General features: G+C 49.1%; 1 protein-coding gene across 1 annotated transcript in view; it reads right to left on the bottom strand.

Annotated features, from left to right (window-relative positions):
- Nucleotides 1–7,346, bottom strand: part of Slc29a4 (solute carrier family 29 member 4) — a 29,495-nt gene extending 22,149 nt beyond the window's left edge. The window contains exon 1 of the mRNA XM_029477758.1: nucleotides 7,265–7,346. The gene's annotated coding sequence lies outside the window, so the exon portion shown is untranslated. The remainder of the gene's footprint in view (nucleotides 1–7,264) is intronic.
- Between the last annotated feature and the right edge of the window lie 213 nt (nucleotides 7,347–7,559).

Here is a 7,559-nt window from a genome sequence, read left to right as displayed (position 1 = left end):
AGAGCCCCTGCCTAGAATCCCCCAGTGAGGGGCTGGGGGTGTGGCTCAGTGGTAGAGCCCCTGCCTAGAATCCCCCAGTGAGGGGCTGGGGTGTGGTTCAGTGGTAGAGCCCCTGCCTAGAATCCCCCAGTGAGGGGCTGGGGTGTGGCTCAGTAGTAGAGCCCCTGCCTAGCAAGAGGGTCTTGGTACCATCCCCAGAAGGGCAAATTGAATAAGTAAATAAACAATCCCCTTCCTGGTTCAAATGTCAATTGGGACAACTCTTCTGGAAAGTACACTGGCGTTAAAACAAACAAAAAAAACAAAACAAAACAAAACAAAACAAAAAACAACAACAACAAAAAAAAAAACCACCCTGTTGGTCCAGAAAATCTAACCCAAGGAATTAGTTCTAAATATAGAAAGGCTTTACATGCTAAGATGTTGGTGGCAACAGCGAGCACTGCAGGTGGCTGAGGAGCACAAGAAGGTGCAGATGTCACATGCCTCCCAGCAGGGAACAATGAGAACGCTATATTGAAAAACCCAGGAAAATCAGTGCAATCATGTGTAAGCTCTACAGCGAAATCTTAAGCCCCCAAGATATGTACATGGTTAGAAAGGATTTAGACTAATATGGAAAGCCAGAAGTATGAAAGTGTGAAGTGACACAGAAATAGGAAGTGGGACAGAATCCAGAAGATGACTTCCACTCTCTCAGTCTAGAAAAACCAGAGGAGCAGGGTAAAGTGGCTTTCTGGGAAACGACAAATGAGCAGAAACCTGCCATCAGAAGAGAAGGAACTAGGAGGCTGGGGAAATGGCTCAATTAATAACATACTTGCTGGGCAAGCGTGAGGACCCGAGTTAAAAAATCCCTAGAGCCCACATTAAAAATGGTGACATGTGCCTGTAATCCCAGAACTGGGAGGAAGAGATGAGAGAGAGAGAGAGAGAGAGAGAGAGAGAGAGAGAGAGAGAGAGAGAGAGGAGAGAAGAGAGACCTTGTGGCTAACTCTCTGCCATTCTAGCCATGTCAACTAGCTCTAGGTTCAGTGAGAGATTCTGTCTCAATAAATATGGTGGGATTGACAAGATGTCTCAGTGACACACTACACACACAGACTCACACACACACATGCATGACAGACACATGCACAGACACACACATGCATGCACACACACAGGCACACACATATGCACATGCACACACATGCACGACAGACACATGCACAGACACACACATACATGCACACACACAGGCACACACATATGCACATGCACACACATGCACACATGTGCACAAACACGTACACATGGACACACACATTCTCACACACATGCACAGACACACACATGCACAGACACATACATGCATGCACACAGGCACACATACATGCACACACATATGCACACATGCACGTGCACACATATACACACGCACACATGCGCACAAACACACACACACACATGGACACACATGCATGGACACACACAGACAAAGAAACTTATGTAGAATAAGATCTGGAGTCTAGAGAGACGAGTATAATAAAGAATTCTTATTTCTCTGCTCCCACACACTGGGCTTAAAGTCATAAGGAGATCCTATGAAAGTTTTAAAAGTGGCAGAACCCGAGTTCTTAAAGGCACAGGGAGAAATTGATGCTTCAACTCCATGAAGGTTACCCTAAGAAAACAACAGTCATTGCATCTTTGAATAATAGCAGAAAAAATCTAACTATAGCAACAAGAGCTGAGGGCATTTTGGAAAACAGGGATATGCTACACTGCAAGTGACGGGGGTCTCTCTAAAGAATACATATATATTTTTAAATTTTATGTTTGTGCTTTGTCTGCACATTTAGATGTACATCTGTGTCTACCTACTGCCCAAGCTGGTCAGAAAAGAGCATTGTGTCCCCTGGAACTGAAATTATAGTTGTGACTCACCATGTGTGTGTTGGGATTGAGCCCAGGGACCTCTGTAAGAACAAGTACTCTTAACAACAGAGCCATCTCTATAACTTCCCACGCCGTGTGTGTGTGTGTGTGTGTGCATATGAGTGTATAAGATGAACGACACACTCTCTAGGTAAGTACTCTACCACTGAGCCACACTCCAGTACTTAGTCATTAGCTTATGGGAAGGGGGAAATCATAATTAGCTACATAGTTACTAAAAAGAAAAAAAAAACCCTTTGATTAAATGTAATATGGCTGGCAATGTAATTCAGTTGGCTGGGTAAATACAACATGGCTTTGCATGTGTGAAGCCATGAGTTCAATCCCCAGCACTTCATAAAATGGGGTTCGATGGTACAGACCTGCAATTCTAACACTCGAGAGGTAGAAGCAGGAGGAACTGAAGTCTAAAGCTATCCTTGGCTACGTAGAAACTTTGAGGCCAGCCTGAACTACGTGAGACCCTGTCTTCCATTCCTGAAAGGGGCGGGGGTGGGGGCTGGAGAGACGGTTCAGCAGTTAAGAGCAATGACTGCTTGTCCAGAGGTCCTGAGTTCAATTCCCAGCAACCGCATGGTGGCTCACAACCATCTGTAACGGGATCTGATGTCCTCTTCTTACATGTCTGAAGACAGCAACAGTGTACTCATATAAATAAAAAATTTTTAAAAACTGATGAAAAAAAAACATATGGAAGGGTGTGTTCAGGTTCTATACAAAGTACAGCACCATTTAACAAGCCGCCTTGGATTCTGGTGCCAGAAGGGTTTTATATAGAACCCCTTGCGGATACCAAGGGACAACTGTACATTTTATTCATAGTAGTAAACTGGAGACAGGCCATGTGTTACGCACAGGAGATGGAGCCAGCCTGCAGCACGCCCACACATGGTGCCCACTTGGGATGTAAAGGAAAGCCTTCCATGTGCCCTGCACCTGTGTGTGCCTCGAACAGACACCATGTGATCCCATTTCTGTGACTTTCTAGAACAGAGAGGAGTACTCTAAAGCAATCAGATGCTGGCTGCCCTCTGCGGGGGTTTGGGGGAGAGGCGGGATTGGAGGGAGCTATGGGGGGGGGTGCTCTGTGTCCTGGCAACACATGTCTTGCACATTGCAAGCATTTGTCAAAACTCAGCAGAAGTGCTGGTGCTGCCTGGTAATATGTCCCTGTCATCCCAGCCCTCCAGAGGTGGAGACAGGAGGATGAGGGGTTCAAGGTCATCCTTGGTTATGTAGTCAGTTTGAGATCAAAATAAAAAGTGTCTGAAAACAACAAAACAAAACAAACCAGCCAAACCGGAGGGGAGAGATGACCCAGAGGGTACAAGTACTTCTGCACAAGGACGAGGACCTAAGTTTGGATCCCCAAGCACACGGTTAAAAAAGCCAGGCACCCTGGATGCTCAGCCCTGTGGTAGTGATGAACAAAGCAGGATGGGCGGGGCTTGATGGTGATGGACAAAAAGGAGGGTGGGCAGGGCTTGCTGGCTGCCTGTCTAGCCTTTGGCTGAGTGCAAGACACTGCCTCAAGAGAGTAACACAGAGAGTGACAGAGCAGGACACCTGATGTCTTCCTATGCCCTCCACTCCAACAAAAGCATGCACCTGCACCCATATGTACAGACAGCACACATGCATGTGACACAAACGTGGTGGTGCACACCTACAACCCCAGCACTTGGGAGGTCGAGGCAGGCTGTTCAGAAGTTCAAAGGTCAGAACTCTGCTCCAGTCTGGGTTTCTCTCTCTCTCTCTCTCTCTCTCTCTCTCTCTCTCTCTCTCTCNCACACACACACACACACACACACAGACACACACACATGCACGCACGCACACACGCACGCATACATACATACACACATAAACACATACACACATACATGCACACATGCATGCACACAAATAAACACAGACACACACGAGAGAGAAAAGTTCAGTTCACAGTAATATTTAGCACCTTCACATCTGCAATTGTTCTCTCTCTCTGTCTGATGTCTGTCTGTCTCTCCCATCTCTCCCTCCTTTCTTTTTTCCCTTCCTTCTTTCTACTTTTTTTTTTTCTGACAGTTTCAACATTTAGCCAAGGTTAACCTTGAACTTGCAATCTTCTTGCATCAGACTCTTAAGTGCAAGGATGACAGGCCTGAGCCTTTGAAATCCATTTAATGTAAGTTGGGCCCGAGGCTGGCTGTGCAATGGGGAGGTGGGTTGATGGTTGAGAGAAGAGACAGAATAGACTGTGAGCACCCATGGCAACTCCTGTCGCTTTCACTTATGCTTAACATTTTCATAATAAAACAGTAGCGGAGGGAGGGTGAGATGGCTCAGTGGGTAAAGGTGCTGCCTTCAAGCCTGGTGACCTGAGTTCAATCCCAGCACCCACACAGTGCGAAAAGAAGTCTGACTCCTGATGTTGTCTTCTGACTTTCCCAAGTGTGTGCTCCCCAGATCAAGTGAATGCAGTTTTAAAGATGAGAGGGGGGGGGGGGAGAGGAGAGAGAGCGAGAGAGAGAGCGAGCGAGAGAGAGAGAGAGAATGAGAACCAGCCACCCAAGGGTACCCCCATCACCCTCAAGTCCTTTCAGGTCCCCTCCCCCACCAGCTGCTTTCTGTGGACACAAACCCAATTTATTCCCAACTTATTAGCTTAAGGCCATTAGGATCTTTCCCATCAACCCACAAGCAGCCAGAAGCCTGGGTAGGAGGCCTGCTCAGGACACTGTGAGGGAGAGAGGGAGGACCATTGCTATGATCACAGTGAGCCCGTGTGGGTGTGGCCTTCATACTGACACCTGCTCTTGTTCTCAGGGACTGTGGTGCTCAGAGAATGCTTTCATAGATCACAGATGACAAGAAGCCAGCTGGTAAAAAGGGGAAGCGAGGGAGATGGTGGGTGTTTTATAATAAAACACAGTGACACATCCCTGAAACAATTAGCCACATGTGTCCTCATAGCAACCTCAGAGCTTGGAACGTCTGGGCTCCCTTTGGGTACACCAAATCAGAGGGATCAAAACCTGGCCTCGGGGAGAGAAGTGTCCCCTGCAGATTTGCGGAGGGACGGACCTGCCTGAGCTGCTGCTGCTGCCTAGGACCTGAGGAGCAACTCCTGTGCGGCTCGGCCGGAACTCCAGCACCATGGACAGAGTCTGAAGGCGTCTGGGTAGGGAGAGCACAGGGAAGAAACCAAAGCTTCAGGGTAGCTCAGCAGCAAACCGCCTGCCTAGAACCCCCAGGGTACAGTTCAAAGGCAGAGCACCGGCTTAGCGTGTAAGAGACTTGCTGAGTGTGTAAGAGGCTGTGGGTTCAGTCCCCAGCACTGTGAAAATAATAAAGGCAGAACGCTTGCCTAGGTTATATAAAGCTCCGGGTTCAGACCCCAGCCCTGGGGGCTGTGGTGTGAGGGAAGAATCCGTTTTTCCGGGCTCAGAGTGATAGCACAGTAGTTAAGAACACTGGCTACTCTTCCCGGGGACCCAAGTTCAATTCCCAGAACCCACATGGTAGGTAGCTCACAACCAGCTGTAACCTCAGTCACAGGCATGGTGCACAAACATGCATGCAGTCAAAACACACATGCATCTAAAATTAAAAAAAAAAAAAGAAATTAAATTAATTGTCCTATGCAATCCATCCAAACTTGATTTCTGAAGCACTTGGGTCCTAGGTTGTGAAAACACTGTTCCAGCCCACAGAGCTGTTCATGCTTTTATCAGGGTATGGTGACATACACTTGTAATGTCAGCAGTTGGCAAAGTACAGGCAAGAGGATCAGGAATTTAAGGACAACTGGTCTATACAGTGAGTTCTTGGCTATCCTTGTCTCAAAAAGGGCAAACCAGTAAAAAACAACAAGAAATAAAAATAAAACAAAGAAACGGGAAGAAAACATTTTAAAATAAGAGCCAAGAAAGGGAAAAAGGAAGGAAAGAAAGAAGGAAGGAAGCCACAGAGGTAGGGATTGTCCTGGGAGGGCAGGGGCAGGCTGCCTGGGCACACTGCCAGGCTCACGGGGTGGGGGTGGGGGTGGGGGTGGGGGTGGGGAGAGCATCCTCTGCTGGGATCTGCATTTTGCTGTTGGGAGGGAGTTATCACAGAGGACAGCCCAGCATCTTGGAGGAGCTTGTCCAACTCACGCTGCAGCAGGACAGATGTACATCCTTCCCCACCCCAAATCTATTAGTCCAGACATCCCTTGAGCCGCCCCCCCCCAAGACTACTAGGCCTGGCAATCAGACAGTTGTGTCCCCCACCCCCACATCAGCCTCTTCCTAAGACTGAGACTCAACCTAGTGAGATGGATAAGGACTCTTAAGGGCAGCTAGGGCTGCGGGCCACTGCTGGAGGCCGGCTCAGCATCCAGGAGCTGCCTGGCTCAGCTCCAAGGGCTTTTAGTTGGAAATAACTCTTCATTACTGGCTGCCATGGGTGAGAACGGCAGGGTTGGGTGGGGGAACACCTTAGGGGGCACTAGCCTTGTTGCTGACCCTGGAACGCTTGGCCGTATCACTTCCTGCTGCTCACTGTAGTTCTGTATTCCTGTGAATTCTGGCTTTCGGGGACCCTCGGGCATCTCCTCAGCCTATCCTTTGAAGCCTGGCTGTACATCAGTTGCTTGTGGCTTCCCCATCTATGGTCTTCTTAATCTCTCCTTTCTCCTCCCCGCTCCTCCCTTCTTTGGTACATAGCCTGGACTGGTCTTGAATTTCTGATCCTCCTGACTCCCCGTCAGTGCCGGGGGGGTTTCAGCCGTACCCATACAGTGCTTCTCGGTCTGTTTTGTCCACCTTACTCCCAAAGCGTCTCCCTCCTTCAGTCCCCTCACATTCCCTCCCTTTCTACTCCTTCACTGTAAGTTCCAACATACTCCACCTCCCACAGGAATCCTCCTGTGACTTCCCTTTGACACTGGGATGAGGCCCAGAGAGGGGAAGGCATTTATTCAAGGTCACACAGCAGAGGAAATAAGAATGAGCCATAAAAGGCTTTGCTGGTGAAAGAGGATGACAAGAGATCCCCCGAAGTGACCACCTACCCCCAGATGAAGGGAGGAAAAAGCACCAGACTCCCACATACGCCTTCATTTTCCAGAAAGCTCATAAGTGTGTCCATTTCACAGGCAAGAAAACTGATGCCAGAGACTGCCCCCCACCGCAGACCGACCCCATGGGAGTGGCAGAGGGAAGAATAGTCTCCAGGCCTACACTGTACCCTCTCATGGCTCGTTGCTGGCCAAGAGACTCCCGGCTCTATCACACACACACACACACACACACACACACACACACACACACACACACGCTTGGGGAGTCTTGCTTACCCGAGTCTGTCTGTGCTCCCTCCCAGACTTCTCCTCGTGGTGTCAGGTCTATGTGAGCCACACGCGCACGCGGCTTGAGAAAGCTCTTCTACTCTCTATTTACAAGAGCAGGCTTCTGAGCGAATGAGCCAGGGAAAATGTTTGGCTTCCGTGGGTGGGAACTGGGGCCATCTGTTCCCAGGCGCTGAGAAAACACCGTAGCTGTCGCTACAGCCCCGGTGCCCAGCAGAGCCTTGCAGAGTGGGGCTCTGGCACCCATGGGCTGTATGTCCTAAGATGGGGCACACACTCTCTG

This window comes from Mus caroli, chromosome 5, assembly GCF_900094665.2.
Source record: "Mus caroli chromosome 5, CAROLI_EIJ_v1.1, whole genome shotgun sequence".
NCBI classification, from domain to species: domain Eukaryota; kingdom Metazoa; phylum Chordata; class Mammalia; order Rodentia; family Muridae; genus Mus; species Mus caroli.
This window is presented reverse-complemented; position numbering and strand designations above follow the sequence as displayed.